Here is a 19151-nt window from a genome sequence, read left to right as displayed (position 1 = left end):
CAGAGCAAATCCAGGGAGCTAGCCATCTCGTCAACAGCCATTGGCCCGATGCTTCTCTTTTTGCAAGAGAGATAGCTGACTGAGGACCTGCAGTCAGACCTGGGACATTTTGTCTGGGACCCAGACCTCATGCTAATGGCATCTTCTGAAATGATACAGCAGCATCATTAGTCCTGTTCTAAAAATGGACCCGTCTCTGGGTCAGCATCCTCAGCACAGTTCCCATCCACTTGCTGATATTGTCAAGTACATAGCTCATAGTTGTATAAGGCAAGGGAGTCAGGTTACCACTTCTTTCTCCTTCTTTCCCTCCTTCCCTCCCTTTCTTCCTCCCTTTCTTTAATATGCTTGTGACAACAAAATTAAAATGTTCTTCTGTGTCACATTTTTCAATTGCTATCCATTCACCTATCCATCCTTCCCTGTTAATTGATCCATCCATCCATCCATTCATCTACCCATCCAGTTGTCCACCCACCCATCCATCTATCTGTCCGTTCACCCATCCATCTGTCAATTTGTCCATTCACCCTCACACCCATCCATTAATCCACTCACTCACCCCTCCATTCATCTGTCAATTCACCCCTCATATATTGTCTGTCCGTCTGTCCTTCCTTCCTTCCTTCCTTCATTTTTTTTCTTTACTGGATGTTTACTTCGATCACTGCTTCATGTGGGCAAAGATCACTCCCCTTGAGTCTGTTTAGATGCCCTGACCCCAGACCTGATTTCCCGTTCACTTTTATATGTCACTTCTTTGGCTACATGGGCAGAGCCAGTGGGTCATGAATTGCCCCTCTGCAAGGCGTCTTTCTCATATGCAGTGATGACACAGCTCTTCCTCTCCTGAATCACTGTAGGTAAATGCCTCCAGGCTATCATCCTCTGGATACCTGTGGCTCTTTGATCTTGAGCAAATTTACAGGCCCTTAAAAGAATTGGGTTTGTCTGAGGAGAACAACCAAGGACAGAAAATTGAGTCTCATCCTTGAGTCAAAATGCAGACTTCTCATTGAAATACAAATTCATCGTTTCAAAAGGTCAGCTGGGATGGTACTTAAAAAAAGAATTGCAGCTGGTTGCGAATAGGGCACTGGAAACAAAAATGTCCCATCCAAGAATACTCTTTGGCCCTGTGCCCACAGCTTCTTCTGATTGTGGCTTGGCCGCATTATCATTCTCTTGCAGCTCCTGTCACTCAGCCTTGCATGCCTGGAGAGAGAAAGCCAGCCAGATAGACAAGACAGGCGATGAGTGGGCAGGTGGCCTCTCTACCTAAGTAAACCTTCTCAGGGTGTGGGCATCTCATTGTAAAGCTGCCCTTCACCGGCCCATTCCCATTCCCATGTCCCCTGGTCCACTCAGCCTGACCTTGGCCACATTCTATTTCCTGACATCTTAGAGGTCAAGCTTTGGCCAGAGAGCGTCCCTACCTCCTCCAAACCATGTTCCACCTCCAACGAACCTAAAGGCCTGAACAAAGGTCCTACCCACTTCCCCAATGGCACACTTGACATTACCCCACATTCCCATCCCTTCCAAACCCCAACGGAGCCTTTGGCTTTTGGCTGGGTCTCTGAAATAGTTTGGATATTTATCCACTTCAAGTCTCATGTTGAAATATGATCCCCAGTGTTGGAGATGGGGCCTAAGGGGAGGTGTTTGGGTCATGGGGGCAGATCCGTCGTGGATGGTTCGATGCTGTCCTCGTGGTAATGAGTGAGGTCTTGCTCTGTTAGCTCACACAAGTTCTGGTCGCTAATGAACCTGGCACCTCCTCATCTCTGTCGCTTCTTTCCTTGACATATAATGTGCCCACCCCTCATTTGCCTTCACCCATGACTGGAAGCTCCCTGAGGCCTCACCAGAAGCTGATGCCAGCTCTAAGCTTCTGGTACAGTTTGCAGAACTGTGAGCCAAATAAGCCTCTTTTCTTTACAAATTGCCCCAGCTTAGGGATTCCTTTATATCAACACAAAATGGACTCACACAATCTGCATGGCCTTCTGAGACTCACCCAGCGCCTGGGCCTGCCCAGCTAGGGGTGGAGGCAGGAGAGACAGAGAAATTACCAAGTGAACTCATTTGCTTATTTACAGCTCCACAGCCACCCTGTTCCCAAAGCATTTAATGCAGATGACAAAAATATATACAGCACAATAGTGTTAAAATAGAAAAGAGATCAAGGCAAAGGAGTAATGAATGGCAAAGGAGTGAACAGTGAACCAGGGCCAGGGATAAAGTCAAGCTACAGTAACTTGTGCTTTAGAAGAAGGGGGCCAGGGTGAAGGGGGTCCCTTCAATAAATTCCATATGCAAATTTCTGAATTTTCTATACAACAGGAAGAGCTGACTCACCGCAAACATACACTGTTTTGTTTTAGGAAAGGATTTTGTTAGAGGTGTGTTTAAAGGGACTCTCTTCACGTGCACTTGAAGGAAGATATGGTTTACAACAACTTCATTTACACTCTGTTCACAGAACTTTGTGAACAGCGGTCTGTGGGTGCCCCTGTCTGTGGATCCCTCATGGCTGTCCCTGGGCAGATTGTGCCACCTGGAGAGCAGCTGTTCCCCTCACAGGTGTGACTAAGCAAGTCAGTGAGTTGACATGATGGAGCACTTTCCAGGTGTCCTCGTCCAAGGGAGGTGGTGGTAGGACGGGGCACCGAAGATCAGAGCACGTGCCCAGGAGCTGAACGAGTGGTGACATGGCTCCTGCAGAGTCTAGTGTTGGGTAGGCCTCCTAGGAAGCTGAGATCTGATATGTTTCACTGGCTCATAATTGCCCATGTATCTCTCTAAGAGTCTCTCTTTTGTTTTTAAAATTAACTGGTAGCTGGGTGCAGTGACTCTTACACATGTAATCCCAGAACTTCAGGAGGCTAAGGCAGGAGGATCTCTAGAAGCCAGGAGTTCTGAACCAGCCCAGGTCTCACTCTGTCCCTAAAAAAATAAAATGAAAATTCTTAATTGGGTGTGGTGGCATGGCCTATAATCCCAGCTATTCAGGAGGTTGAGGTGGGAGGATCAATTGAGCTCAGGAGGTTGAGGCTGCAGTGAGCCATGATTGCACCACTGTGCTCCAGCCTGAGCAACAGAGTGAGACCCCAATTCTGAAAACAAAGCCATTGGAAAAGCCTCTTTATATATTGAGGATATTAACCCAATATCTGGCATTTGTTGATTACCTATCTTGTAGATATTTTCCTATTTTGCTAATAGACTTTTAAAATTAATTTTATTCAGTAACTTCTCTATGTCAGGCTCTGCTTTTGGCTCTGGGCTAAAATGATGAGCAGGAAGCAAACATAATCCCTGTATTGAAGCCTCAGGAGAGAAAAGAAATAGTCATCAATTAATCACACAAATAAAGGATAGTCACCACTGCCCTAAGTGTCCGGAAAAGGTGCAGGAAGTCACCAGAAACCACGGGGGGGGGGGTTGCTGAGGAGGGAGGGGCACGTCCAGGTGTCAGGGAGCAGGAGAGGGCAGAGGGCTAGAGGGCAGAGGTCAAGGGGGAATGTGGCTAGGAGGCGGCTTTGCAGGGGTGGGGCAGGGCACCAAAGCTCTGCATGGGAGGGCCTGGCGTTTCCTGCAGAGACCCTTGAAAGGTGGCCAACAGGCACTCACACGATCTGATTCCGGTTTGCAGAGGTGTCTGGGTTGGTGGAGGTGCAGAAAGTGACAGTGGAGAGAGCACCTGGAGATATTCAGGGGAGGGAAAAGGGCTGGGATAGAAGGGGACAGGGCTTGGGGTGGGGAGTTTCTAGTGTGCAGGCTTTAGCCCTGGTGGAGGGTGTGGCCGAATGGGGGCAAGGCCGAATTTAGAGGGCGTGGCCAGGATGAGGGAGTGGCCAAGATGAGGGCGTGGTCGAGGCGGGACGCGGGAGAGGGGAACGGTGACACAACCTGCCCAGGGACAGTCGGCACCCCCCAGCTCAGGCATCCTCAGTACCAGAGGAACAAGGTGAACCCCTGCACTATTTAAGAGGGGGTACTGTAAAGTGCCTGGCCAGCACGGCATGGATCAATGGGACATGACCACCTCCTGGTGGCCTGCAGTAGGGACCCACCTCCTCTGGGGCCTGGCTGGCCTCGTGTGTTGGTGAGTCTGCGGCCAGGAGGGGCTCACTGCCACTTGTTGAATCTGCATGGGTTGAATCTGCTCTCTCGGAGCTCTGGGTCCTCCACGGGCAGTCCCTGACCCCAGGCAAGGAACAGGGGGGGTACCCAGCAGGACGATGCCCCTGCCTCACATGGAGGCTATGCGTCTGGCCTGTTCCCCACATTCTGTGTAACAGGAATTCTACTTGGATCCAGGAAGGAAAATAAAAGTGGTAATTTTTTTTTTTTGTTTTTGAAATTGAGTTTCGCTCTTGTTGCCCAGGCTGGAGTGCAATGGCATGATCTCGGCTCACTGCAACCTCCTGTCTCCGGGCTTCAAGCGATTCTCCTGTCTCAGCCTCCGGAGTAGCTGGGATTACAGGCGCCTACTACCACACCCGGCTAATTTTTGTATTTTTAGTAGAGACGAGGGTCCACCGTGTTGGCCAGGCTGGTCTCAAACTCCTGACCTCAAGTGATCCGCCTGCCTCCGCCTCCTAAAATGCTAGGATTACAGGCTTGAGCCACCACGCCTGGCCCAAAAGATGTACATTTCTGATTTCTCACGGAAATATTGTTTAATGGATCTCTTCCTATGCCCCCCTGTCTCCTTGCCTCTCTGTTCCCTCCCCATTGCCTCTCTCTCTTCCTCTTTCTATCTCAGGGTGATTTCAAAAATCCCAGAAAATGGCAAAAGGCCTGTAACAAGGGGAGAGAGAATTAAGCCAAATTAATCACAGCAAAATAATTGGAATTAGGCTTAATTTAAGTAGGTAACAGAAAAGAATGGAGCTGGTCTTTTTTCGTTCCTTTTTGTTTTTTTTTTTTTTTTTTTTTGGCTAAATGGGAAGGCAACATGGCTGCCTGGTTCAGAGCAGCGTCTCCTCCTTCTCCAGTTTGCCCTGCTCTGGACTGGGATTACCGCTTGCAATCGCTGACCGTGGTTGAATTTTATCATTATTAAGGTTCAGTGCTAACCTCCTCCCCTTATTTCTTTCCCATTTAAAGTTTCAGGGATAATAAATTCTTTTGATTTAGCAATTATGGGAGCACAGAATTAGTCAAACTCCGGCTTTGAGAACAAAGTGGAATGGGGACCTGGTGGGCTTTTGCCGAGAAGCCACAAATACTGACAGGTTTGCCATGGAAAGATCTGGGGAAAACGGTGCTTTGTTAAGTCTGAAATTGGATGGGTTTTAATTTAAGAGCATAGCTCACCTCTCTCTCTAAGCAGAAAAATACTTATGTTTGTGGGTGACATATTCCTGAAGTCAGTTGTGCTAAACCACTGTACTGAAATACATTATATTGACTTGTCTGGGGCTGTGCTTTTTCAAGTACAACATTGAGTTGGCTAGTAATAAAAATAAATAAGAATATCATTTTATTCATTTTTTTGGTATTACAGTTGCAAAATGCATAAGGATATAACACAACATGTTGCAATACAGTTTTTGAAAATACAACGGTAAAATTAATCCTTGATACAGAATGATGTGTGTGCCTGGGTTAAAGTGGAAGGCGGAGAGAAGCAATGGGTGCCTCCAAGGTGCAGCCAGGTCAGGTACTGGATTGATATCCGTGTTCTCTGTGGGTGGTGGAGGCCAGAGTGGGCTTGTCGTGACCCCACTGACCAGGAGAAGGAGCCCTGCCTGCAAGTGATATGTGGGGTGACCGCTGGCCTCTCTGGGCAGGTGGGAGTGCTGCCTGGCCCCCTTCCATTGAGGCTTCTTAGTCAGTTTGAGACCTGGTCCCCCTGGCTGGGCCCTGTTGGGAAGAGAGATAGCTAGATGTCCCTGCCCACTGGGCACCGGCCGGGCGCAGGGGGGCGGGGTTTGAGCCAAGTAGGACAAGCGTTTGTGTGCTGTTGATTTCCTTTGTCTGTGGAGCAGCCCTGAGCTGAAATGGTTACAGTGGGGGTGTAGCAAAGGGGGACCCTGGCCCTGGGATCCTCAGGTTCACTGAAAGTCCCTCAGCAAACACACTGGGCCATTCGCCTGCCATCCACCGGGCTCAGACTTGCTGGGGGTGGGACGCTCTCACTGGCCTGGAGAGCTTCAGGGTGGAGGTCCAAGGGAGAAGCCCTAACCCTAACTCCGACCTTTAGGTAATCTAGTCTTCTAGTCTGACAGTGTGGGGCAGGCGGAGCCCCAGACCAATCCCATCATGGGGCTCTGGTATCTCCCTGTCACCCTCCCCAGGGTCTGCCATCCCCAGATGCACATGCACACACAGTGGATGCAGGCACAGATGAAGGCACACACACATAAGCACCAGGAGAATTCACACATGTGAACATATACATGTGGACGTACACACGCATGTAGAGGCATGAAGCTAAATTCTCGTGTGTGCGCACGCACACACACACACACACACGGAGTCACCGACACACAGAAGACCCATCCATCCCATTCCTAAGGCTTCCCTGAGGTGGGACATCCTTCCCCTTCCCCACCATAGCAGTAAGAGTCCCAGTGCCATCTCCTCCCCTGCCCTGCACCATCCCCACTGAGCCCACCCCAGCCCCAGCTTCTCGCAGCCCCCGGCTCCTCCCGGCCTCTCTGGTGCCCTCTCTCCCTCACAGGCAGCATGACCTGTGACTCAGGACCCCAGTGGCTCCTGCTGCTCTGGGCATGAAACCCCCTCCTCACCTCCCCACCGTGGCTCAGTGTGGCCCTGGCCTTCCAACCCTCTTCCCTACAAGCCGCCAGCTCCCAGCTTGGCATCACACCAGTGTGGGGCTCTGTCCCATCCTCATGAAGGCCCATATCCCTGCAGAGCTCAGCTGAGGGCTGCCCCCACTGAGCCCCCTGCTGTACCTCACTGGTCCCCTCCCCTGTAAAGCGCTCCCACAGCGGCAGCTACCAACCCTCCTCTGGAGCAGAGGAGTGTTACGGTGGTCTGAGTGACTATTCTATTATGCCTGGCTCTCCCTCCAGAGTCTCAGCTCTGTGAAGGCAGGGGCCTGTTTTGCTCTCTGCTGTGTCCCCAACCACGCCAGGGTTCAGTGCCGTTGCTTGATGGAGGCGTCAGTAATCCCACTGCAGAGGGGTGCAGCCTCCCAGAGTCTCTCCCCCACCCCAGCCCCCACCCATGAGGACTGGGGATGAGAACAGTGACCTGGGACGAGAAGCCTGGTGTCCTGACTCCTAGCTGGCCTCAGAGACTCCCCCACTCCACCCCTAGCTGGGCTTGCCAGCAGCCTCTAAGGGTCTCCCTGAATGACTAGAGGGACATCCCCTGCACCCTCCCACATCAGACACCAGACCTGGCTATCAGCGGAGGAAAGGAGGCCTAGGAGCCAGCATGTGAGTGTCATTGTTGCAGGGACGTGCCCCTACACAGGGACCCTCCCAGCTCACCCCCCTGCCTGCTTAGAGGGAGGAGGGAGCTGAGATAGATGTGGAACACTGGAGTCTGGAACCTGGGGACCTGGGGGCCACGGGGATGGGGACAGTGGGGAACAGAGCCATCAGCTGCTCTTAACAAAGTGGGTGGTGGGCGGGGTGCAGGCCCTTTCTGCCACTCTCCCACCCCATGGCCCAGCAGACAGCCTGACTGGTTCCTCTGTGTGTATTTGGGGGCAGAGGTGAGGAAAAGGTGGGAAGAGAGCCCTAACCTGGAGGAAGCAGAGCGTCTTGGGCTGGTGGAGGGCCTGGGAGAGGCACAGGAGGCTGAGCAATGAGGAGGCCTTTCCTTTCACACAGCTTGTCAGCTGATGGACCCCTGGCTCCCTCTGACATGGCTCAGGGTGGCCACCTCTGCTGCAGGCAGAGCCAAGGCAGCAATGGAAGCTTTGCAGAGCGCTGCCTGCTGGGTGCTGGCCTGGACCCCTTCCAATGAGGTTCCTAGGCTGGCTAGAATTCTGGAACCCTGTGGGCTGGACCCTGTTGGGAAGAGAGATGGTCAGAGTGTCCCCAGCCATGACAAGTGTTTGTGTGTGGTTGGCTCAGGCGGGCTCCACCCACAAGCCGTGCCCCATGGCAGGGCATGCATCTTCTCAGTGACCCGGGTGATCTCAGGATGGGGACAGTGCCTGGAGGTCTCTCACTCAGGCCAGGCTGCAGGCACCATCGCTTCTCCACCCTCTCTAGCCCGGAGGTGTTTGCAGCGCCTTGAGCTTCCCAGGCTCATCCTTCAGAAACCTCCCAGACCTCGTCCCAATCCACCCACAGCTTCCCAGCTCACAGCACAGCCCAGCATGGAGCATCCCGCCATGTGTTTATTGGGTGATTATTTGACAAGAATGTGGGCTTCTTAAAAGCAGAGTCTCCTCTGATTTGGTCAGCTTAGCACCGGGCCTGGCTTGCCACATGTGCTCATTAAAAACCACTGATTCCGGCCAGGCGCGGTGGCTCACGCCTATAATCCCAGCACTTTGGGAGGCCAAGGTGGGTGGATCACGAGGTTGAGAGATCGAGACCATCCTGGTCAACATGGTGAAACCCCATCTCTACTAAAAACACAAAAATTAGCTGGGCAAGGTGGCACAGCCTGTAATCCCAGCTACTCGGGAGGCTGAGGCAGGAGAATTGCTTGAACCCAGGAGGCGGAGGTTGTGGTGAGCCAAGATCACACCACTGCACTCCAGCCTGGGTAACAAGAGCAAAACTCCATCTCAAAAAAGAAAAAAAAAACACCACTGATTCCATTAATGATTATGAGAAGAGTGTGCACGTAGGCTTAAGTGTAGTGTGTGCATGACTCTGAGAGCATGCAATAGAGTACACATGAGTGTGTGGGCATGTGGGCACATGTATGCAGTTGTGCATATGGGTACGGTATATGTGTGTGCACGTGTGTGTGGACCCAGCATGTGTCCATGTGAGAGTGTGGGTACAGCATGTGTGTGCACTGTGATTGTGCATGTGTACATGGATGTTATGGACTGAATGTCTGTGTCCCCGCCTTCCCTGATTATGAAGCCCTAGTTTTCAGTGTGATGGTATTAGGAGGTGGGGCCTTTTAGGGGTGATTAGGCTGAGATGAGTTCATGAGGGTAGAGCCCCAGGATGGGATTAGTGCTCTTATACAAAGAGGAAGAGACACCAGTGATCTCTGTCTGCCCCCTCCCCCGATATGAGGACTCACCAGGAAGGCAGCCGTCCACAAGCCAGGAAGAGAGCCCTCACCAGACACTGTCCCTGCAGCACCATGGGCTTGGCCTTACAGCCTCCAGAACCTCAAGAAATGTCTGTTTTTTAAGACCCCCCCATCTGTGGTTCTTCACTCTAGCAGCCCTGGCTATGAGAGTGGGTACAGTGTGTATGTGTGTGTGTGTATGTGCTGTAGGTGTGTGAGTATATGTGTATATGAGTGTGTGGAGTTGTGAGTCTGAGTAAATTCATGTGTTTTTGTGTAGGTGTGTGAGTGAATGTGCATGTGTGTAGGTATGTGTGTGTGAATATGTGTGTATATAGGTGTGTGAGTGAATGTGTGCATGTGAGTGTAAGTGAATGTGCATGTGTGTGTAAGTATATGTGTGTAGGTGTGAATGTGTGTAGGAGTGCATGTGTATGTAGATGTGTGTGAGTGAATGCATGTATGTGTAGGTGTGAATAAGTGTGTGTGTAGGGGTGTGAGCGAATATGTGTAGGGGTGTGAATAAACACGTATAGGTAGGTGCGTGAGTGGATGTGTGTAGGTGTATGAGTGAATGTGTGTGTGAGTAAATGTGTGTGTATATCTAGGTATGAGTGTGTGTAGGTGTGAGTGTAGGAAGGAATGTGAATGTGTGTGAGAATGTGTGTGTGTAGGTGTAAGTGCAAATGTGTAGGTGTGAGAGAATGTGTGTGTAGATGTCAATGAATGCATGTGTGCACATGTGTGAATAGATGTGTGTAGGTGTGAGTGAATGCATGTATGCATAGGTGTGAGTGAATGTGTGTGTTTATATATGTAGGTGTCTGTGTATAGGTGTGAGTGTAAGTGAATGCATATGTGTGAGGGTGTGTTGACAGTGTTCCCAGATCCCAGATGTTGAGGAGGGACCTCCCTAGGGCAGTGACTCTGAGTCCTCTGAATCCAGGTCTCCCTTCAGAGTTCCCTGGGGTCTCTGGGCACCACCCTAAGCAGGTTTCCAGAACAGTGACAGGCCCACCGATTTTCCATCCTCAGAACTCTCTGAAATCCACAACCAGCAGCTCTTTGCCCTGGGCTGCTGCTGCTTCCACATCACCATGTTCCCCCGGCCCCTACTGTACCACCCAGTGGCTGCTCCTGGGGCTGGAGCCTGTGGTGTCCAGGAGAGTCTGGGAGCTGCAGGGCTACTTTACTCTTTTACACAGAATCTCCGAGGAGACAGCTGTGCTTCTACTCAACAGCCTCTGCTGAAGGGCCCTGGGTGCCAGGCACTGGGACTGCTTCTGAGAGGGAGGGAGGATCAGCCATCCTAGCCTGCCTTTGGGGTATCCCTGAAAGAGATTTGAAGGGGCCTCTGGGAGGCAGGAGGGGATGTTCCCAGCCTGGGCTAGAAGCTGGGAGGGCCTGAGTGCATTGGGGAGCAAAAAGCAGGTGCCCTGTTCACACCCCTGAAGGCTCTGAGGACAGGGCGTGGGGTGCCTCTGCCAGAGTGGACCCAAGGGAGCACCTCTGCTGCTTTGCCACAGAGTCTGGCCCTCGGGCTGCCGGAAGAGGCCAGTGCATTGGCCACAGGATGTGGGTGGCAGTGCCTGGGAGAGGTGAAGTTGCCCTGTGGGGGGGCTGGAGCAGGAGAAGAGAGCTGGTGACATTAAGCGATAGCCACGACAAGTGGGAATAGGCTGGAGGGCTTCCGAGACAGCCTGATGGTTCCCAGAGACGCACTGTGTATAGGTGGGAGGCATGCAGTAGGTGCGAGCCCTGCATTCCCAGGGGTGTACATGTGGCCACTGGACATGACCCTGCCACACAGGGAGACGGGGAAACTGGGCTTCAAGGGGGCAGGCTAGGCCCATCTTTAAGGTGCTCGTGGGGTTGTGTAGGAGGGGTGGTGACAGATCTGACAGCAGCTGTTCCCAGGCAAGGCAGACACTGCTATGTGCCATACAGGACACGCAGTCAGAGCACTGCGAGGGTTGAGGTAAGCAGGGAGGCTGCAATGTGCTCTCCCGGTCTGTGGCAGTGCTGCACAAACTCTGCCGCGTGTTCCCCTGGCCCATGTCACCTGCATCCTTGATGTCTGCGGCGAATGGCCTGCCACAGTGTTAATGGGTTTCCATGACATGATCCCCGACCAACGCTGCTGTGGAGCAGACACACCTTTCAGGCAGAGCGAAGCCCCCACCGCAGGCTGGTGTGGGGATGCTCCGCAGGGGCAAGTGGGATCCTGGGAGTTTGTTACTTTGGCTGTTACGGGACCCTTTCTGGAAGCCCACATCTGTTCTTGGGAGTTCACCCAGCAGCCCACACAGGTCAGATCCCAGCCCTGCAATGTGACTTATTCAGGAGCGTTTAAAGTGGCTTTGAGACTCATTTGGTGCCAGATGTACCAAATATCTTGGATGGGCTAGAGGGCTGGGGCTGTGGCATGAGGACTTACCTGGCATTGGGACTGCCAGGTACATCCTCAAAGCCACGCCCCTCCAGAAGGCATCTGTTGAGTTTCATATGCCCCGGGAGGACTCTATATTTAAGACCGAGCAGGAGGACACTCTGAGAGATCACGCTGTCACAACTCAGACTCTCAGAATGCCATGGCAGTTTTTAAAAAGTGCACATAAACTTTTTTCCACATCTTAGATGTCCCTCTGCCTACAGAAGCCGTCAAATAAAAATTAATTTTGCTTTAAAAAATGCTGAATATTTTTGACACTTGATGTCTGTTCATTTGCATGGGGCACGTTCTTCCATAATGAATCATTGTAACGCTTAAATTAAACACGGTAAAAGAATGGTTAATGCCATAACACGCTGACAATTTAACCTGGCCAATATTTTTATTGCCTTGTACAATAAACCTAACAGAGCACAACTTGCTTTTGACTGGTGGAAAATCGGTTATGAACCGCCAGGGAGCGGCCAATTTTTCAAATGCAGCCATTCAGTCATACTATAGCCACGACGACTTTTTTTTTTCCCCATACACTATTGCTGTTATAATCTTTTGAGGATATTTTATCACGGCCATAACCTCCTCAAAATCAGTCTTTACGGCAGTTAATGACTGGACAGCTGGAGCTATAACTGGCCTTGGCGTTGCCCCTAGCTATTAGCTAACAAGCCAGTTGTTATCTGCAGGTAACAACCAATGTCTTATGGAATTTTCTTGATAAAGTGCCTCCCTGGATCGAAAAGTATTTTTTCCCTCTTTTGTCCCAGCTTCAAGCATCTCGGTGAACTTGGCGAAGAGATGGAAAAACGGTGGGTCAGTAACTCCCAAGCATGGAGCGGGATCTCTGAGGGCCGCTGTATTGCCACAGGAGAGCAGGGTCTGGCTTTGGTCACCGCATGGGTGTGTGAAGTGCAGGGTGAGTGTGTGGAGAGAGAGGCTGCTCTGCTGAACTGGCCAGAGACAGACAGTAGCTGACTGCCTTGGAGGTGCAGAGAATGGACCAGGCAGGGCCAGGCCTGGAGCGACCCTGGGAGTTGGGGTGAAGGCGAAACGGAGTAAATTCCATGGTTGAGAGTCATTTGGTGCCAGACGTACCAAACATCTTGCGCGGGTGAGAGGGCTGGGGCTGTCAGGTGAGAATTTATTACATCCCCAAAGCCATGCCCCTCCAGAAGGCATCTGTTGAGTTTCACATGGCCTGGGAGGACTCTCTATTTAAGGCTCGGCAGGAGGGCACTCTGAGAAACCACAAGAGAAATCTACTGAGTGGAAAGCACTTGCATTTGGTATGTCTCTGCGTTTAGAGTTCGACATCCTGGTTTCACGTATGTTTCACTTTTGATCACCCTCATAAAATGGGAGCGTTTTAAACTCGTGATTTAAAGTTAGGAAATGTTCATCTATTTTACAGTGAACATCCTTTTGTAGAAGGACAAGATTAGCAAATTTGGACCTCAGCACTGATGGCTAAGCTACGTTCAAGCACAGGATCCTTGTTGGGATGAAATTCTCCAGGTTAACCCGAGTAAAATTCAGAGCAGGAATGTTGAGAGAGAACGCTGGACCAAGAGAAGGTAATGGGGCAGCCTGCCTTCCGTGCCCGCAAGTCCTTCTGCTTCTCATGCTGCCTGGAGGGAGGAACCACTTCCCTCTTCAGCTGTGATTGTGTTTTAATATCCCTGTTACTCGGTGTCAGAAGTGGATTGGGTGCCATGGCACTAGAGCGATGAGGTAATGTGACAGTGATCACCTGTTTGTGGCAGCAGCTTGAAATTCTGCAGATTGATCAGTGTTTACTACGTTAGACCCAGAGATTCGATTCCTGAAATCACAGGGCTGATTGCGGTAACTTTACATATGCGTTTTTAACAAGCAGGGCAAAACAAAAAATTAATGTTCTTAAAAGTGAAATAAGATATTTCCAGCCTGGAGAGAAGACCAATTAAAATCACTTCACATTTTTAAATGAGTTTTCATTTGAGAGAGTGGAATTCTTTGAAGAATATGAGTTTTGCTAAATATTTGAAATCATCATATATCATGCTTATCTGAAGCCCAGGTTGCTTATAAATTCAACGACAAATTGACAAGCACAGTATTCATGTTTGAATTATCTGTTGGGTGATTCCCCCGCTGGGGTAGGCCCAGGCTTTCTTAAATTTGGAGGGTCACTGTGGGTAACTGGGAAGGTAAACTAGGCTTCCTGCAAATCCCCAAAATCAAATACTGCTACTGGACTAAAGCAATTCCATGACTTTAAATCATATTGAATTTCATAAACCCAACTCTTTAACCTTTTGTAAATGATAAAAAGTGCAACCCATTCTTAACATTTCTGATCATTCCACACGATGCTGGCCCCATAAAGCTCATCTTTTCCAAATTTAAGCACTTAAAAATGTGAAGTGCTCCAATAAATTTAAATTGGCATATGCTACGCATATCAATGGGAAATGATTCAAGCATTAGAGGCTGGAAGTGGTGAGTGAGGGCAGGCACGACAGAGCATCCATTGTCACGGGATTGATTTTTAATGACTTTCTATTGATTCGGTGCCTTTTAAACCTGACGGCCGAAGGTTGGCCCTGCATATCTATCACACTGTATCTTTGGCCAATGCACTCTCCTGAGGTGAATGTAGGTTGCTTTTCGCCTCTTGCCAAGACAGCCTCCTATGAGGACGCAGGTCCTCCGGGGATAGGTCCTGGCTTGCATAGAGCCTTCCAGGGACAAGAAGAGCCGAACAGCCACCTGGCAGAAGTGCAGCTCAGTCTTCAAGGCTCTAGCGGTTGTAAGCAACAACATCCAATTCAAGCCAAAAGGGGATATACCAGCTCTCATAACTGAAAAGGCATAGGGTGTGTGACATGGTAAAAAGCCCCATAAACCGGCATACCTCAACCATACCTCAGCTTTCTGTTGAAACTGCTCTCTATAACCCAAATGTGAATAAGTAATTAAGGACTGTAATTGCCACCCTACCCAGACAATGTGTAAACAAATGCTCATCTTGACTTTCGTGAATCACTTAAGTAACAATCAGAATGTCAAAAAGTCCCCTGGTCCTTGGAATGTCCAGAACCCCTCACCCTCATCTTCGCCCAGGAATCCACTGGAATGTCTGGAGCCCCTCACCCTCATCTTCACCCAGGAATCCACTGGAATGTCTGGAACCCCTCACCCTCATTTTCGCCCAGGAATCCACTGGAATGTCCGGAACCCCTCACCCTCATCTCTGCCCAGAAGGTGATTTACAGAATCCACTAGCCCTTGGAATGTCTGAAGCCCCTCGCCCCCACCCCTGTCCCTTGCCCTCACTCCCAAGGTGATTTTTACAGTTATAAAAGGTCTTGACACCCTCCTTTTGGGGCCATGGGTTGGAGAGACACGAGTCATCCGTGGCCGCTGGCAATAAAGATCCTGCAATTTGGCATACTTTTGTCTTGGTGTTGACTTTCTATGCTTGCTCCACTACGTCTGGAGGTCCCACCGAGATTTATCTTTGTCCATCCCCAGACAAAAGCCGTCTCAGAGTCTCGCCCGGGCGGCTGCCCTCAACTCGGGGACCTCTAGGGGAGGCGCCCCCTGAGCTGTTCCAGGGCCCCAGAGTTCCAGCCCCATGGAGGATAAGCGACTGCCCGGCCAACATTCACCCGAAATTCCTCAGGTCCTGGGAACCTCCAGAGGTAAGTCAGGTCTTGGGACCGGTCTGTCAGGGGGGCCTAAGTTGGGGGACCGGACGTGGTCACTGCAACTCTAACCAGGCAAGCCTACCATGAGACCTCACTGGAGGCTCAGGTTGCCTCACTAGATGCTCGGGTAGTTTCGTTTTTGGTTTTCCATAACCTCAGTGTGAGTGAGAGAGTGAGTGTGTATATATGTAGTCCCACGGCTGGAAGGCTACAGTGCTTGTGTGGGCCTTCACCCGCGGTTCCACAGGGACATCATAAGGCATAACGGTGATTCATCTCAGGACTAAAAATTCTGAGGCGACCAGGCCCAGGGTTTATACGGGTACACCTTAGCCAAGACGCTCTGAAACATCCCTCCGGGGACGTGGCCAGGCAGGGATCAGACTGGTCTCCCATCTGGGGGGCACCCATCCTTTGTCTGTCAATCCTATATGTGGTTCTGTCTTTATTGTAGATTCACCAGTTTTGTTAGACTCCTATTGGCTGATATACAGTGGTTTAGGCCTGCTACCCTTGGAGTGGAAGATATTCTACAGTGGGTAACAGACCACTGGCTGCAGGGGACCTTTACTGAATTCATGCCCCTAGAAGTAACTCTGTTCTCCTTCCTACTCCTATTATTCTTCTACTACTGAGGCCTCATTTCTTCTGACTCTGCCATTTGGCAAATAGCTTTAGCCCTATCTCTTTCTGTTTTCTTCCTTATCATAATCATTGTGGCCTGTAAGTTCTCTTCAGCCACACCCTCCAGGACAGGAGTATTTCTGCCGGTGTTGGGTATAATTTCCTTTTCCCTTCCATCAGCTGATGTCCAAAAGGGAATTCTGCCTGAGACATCTTGGGTGTAGTTTTTTCTCTGTCCTGGGAAATCAACTCCTAGACAAAAAGGTGCCACTCTTCTTGGCCGTTTGGGGTGGAAACAAGATAACTGTCTGTTTTGTCAAAAATATATTAAATGTTGTTATGGCCAGTGTTCTGAAACCCACCCCTATTCAGTTTTTGGCACCACCCTGACTGCTGGGAGGCGGGTGTCACGGCTTAATAAGAACAGACTGGCAAATCTCTTGTCAACTCTGTACGCTATGGTGGATTCAAAATTCACACCCTGTGGACCTCCTAGTTCATCTGTTTTGCCATTCTCCAACTTTTCCAAGGCCACTGGATGTGAGGGGTCATTTAAGAGAAGACCATGCCAGAGCAGCACTAAGCCTATATAAGGCCTATTACCAGCCCCTCTGGGGCTTCTTAGGGGAATTCTATCCTCACCCTTGGCCTCTTCCACCTGTTCCTCTGGCCCATACAAAAGACAGACCTATTAAATTAATTGTACTTTCCTTACAAGATTTAGCTGTAGAGGCACTTTTAAAACCATTGCTGGAAAGGGCAGAACATGAGTATAATGCCTGCCAAAACTGGAAATACTACAAAAACCGCAAGACGCATGTCACTGTCGGGAGACAGAGAAGAGAGTGGAGAAAGAGGAGAGAAAAGGCAGAAATAGGGAGAGAGAGAGCACAAAGAAAGATAGGGAGAGAGGAATTTAATGCTTTATAGGGTCCCTGTGTCAAGGCGACCAAAAGCCACAGGGGTGGGGAACTCGCAGCCCACCCAGTGGCTGTGAGCTTCATTTTAAACTGATGCAAAAAGTGTTTTTTTTCCTGCCAGCTGCCAGCCCCACCCGGCTTTCAGGCAGGCCACACCGCCTCAGGGTGCATTTGCAACTGCAAGGTTGTTGGTTTAAATCCTCAGTGAAGCCAGTTCTAAATTAGTGAAATCTCTTGGGGGAAATTTGGCATTTAAAAAAAACCACAAGTGGGGTCATCTAGCTCCCAGCCTTCCAAGGCATGACGGCCAACTTCACGGTTGGGTTCTCAGGCCAATATGGGGTGAAATTAACCCCTAGAAAACTCCGCTCTTTGTGTGAACTAGAATGGCCGTCTTTTGGAGTTGGGTGGCCAGATACTGGGACCTATGACTCAAAAATTACCCAGGCTGTATGGAAAATGGTTGCAGAAACTCCTGGATACCCTCACCAGTTTCCATACATTGACCAATGGTTGGATTTAGTCCAACGGCCTCCCCTGTGGCTAAAGCACTGCATAAAACAGGCTGGACTTCAGGTCATGTTAGCCGGCCCAAAGAAGGCCCCTACTGTGCCGGCCATTCTCCCCGCCCCAGAAGAGGATCTAGAATTACCTCCACCTTACTTTAGACCCTCTGGACAGAGGTCTCGGCACCCCTCTCCAGACAGCACTGGTAGTCAGCCCTTGTCCCCACTCCACACCCATAGCAGGGCTCCATACTCACCCAGGGTATTACCCCTTCGAGAAGTACCCCCAATGGAAGGAGGTAGCCGGGGCTGCCCTTTCTTCATCCACATCCCCTTTTCCTCTAGTGACTTATACAATTGGAAGGCTCAACACCCTCCCTTTTCTGAAAGGCACCAGGCACTCACAGGGCTCCTAGAGTCTGTCTTACAAACCCACTGCCCCACCTGGGATGATTGTCAACAATTACTCCTAGTACTATTTACCGTAGAAGAAAGGGGCAGAATTAGACAGGAGGCCCATAAGGCCATCATTGGAACAGGGGGAGGGTCGGTGGAGGACCGCCAGGAGCAAATTAATGAAACTTTCCTTTTCACCCGACCCCAGTGGTACCCAAACACCTCGGCGGGTCTAAAGGCTCTGAACAACTTTCACCAGTACCTACTAGAAGGGGTTAGGGGAGCAGCCTGAAAGCCCACTAACCTCTTCAAGGTAGGGACTCTAACTCAGGGCCTGCAGGAGTCACCGGCTGCCTTCCTTGAGCGTCTACAGGACGCTTATTGCACCTACACTTCTACTGACCCTGAGGCTCCAGAAAATCAGCGGGCCATCAATCTGGCTTTCATTTCCCAGTCAGCCTCTGATATTAAAAGAAAGTTACAGAAGTTAGAGGGATTCCAGGGAATGAATTTGTCCCAATTGCTGGAAATTGCCAAAAGGTTTTTTACAATAGGGACACTCCAGAAGCCAAACAGGATAAGAGAGTTGCTAAAGCAGTAATCGCAGCTCTTCAGGAAACCCGAGTTATCCCACGGGGACAGGGAACCCCACAGGGGGGGCCCTGGGGTCCCCTAGGATGCAACCAGTGCACGTACTGCCGACAGAAAGGCCACTGGAAAAACGAGTGCCTGCAGAGGAGAAGGCAAGAAACAGCTCAGGGAAAGCCACCGAGGGCCATTCTCAATTTAGAAAGCCAGGATTGATGGGGCCAGGGCTCTTATTTATTAAGCCCCCAGGAGCCTAGGGTCATTTTAAAAATTGGGGGCACATCTGTCAGCTTCCCAGTCGACACCGGGGCAGCCCACTCAGTCCTTACTCAGCCTCTAGGACTACTATCCAGTAAAAAAAACAATTATCCAGGGGGCCACAGGAAAAACCATGACAAGCCCTTGGACCACCAACCGATTCGTTGATCTGGGGAATGGCACTGTCACCCACTCCTTCTTAGTCATTCCAGAGTGTCTGTACCCAGTCCTAGGACAGGACTTACTCCACAAACTTCAAGAAAATACTTTCTTCTGTGAAGGTCAGGCTTGCCTCTCAATTCCTCCTCCCTTGGCATCAAGGCCACCTCAGCAAATCCTCATCACCTGTGCTCTGTCAGACAAGTATCTCTTGCAGGAAACCTTATCCTCAGAGACAGACCAACCACCAACATCAGACCTCCTCCGCCAAGTCCAAGAGAATGTACCTGGAGTGTGGGCCGAGACAAATTCCCCAGGCTTGGCAAGTCACCGTACCCCAGTCATGGTCCAGCTATTGGCAATG

Source organism: Sapajus apella, unplaced genomic scaffold (genome assembly GCF_009761245.1).
Source record: "Sapajus apella isolate SASKATOON/1434 unplaced genomic scaffold, GSC_monkey_1.0 scaffold68, whole genome shotgun sequence".
In the NCBI taxonomy this organism is placed as follows: domain Eukaryota; kingdom Metazoa; phylum Chordata; class Mammalia; order Primates; family Cebidae; genus Sapajus; species Sapajus apella.
This window is presented reverse-complemented; position numbering follows the sequence as displayed.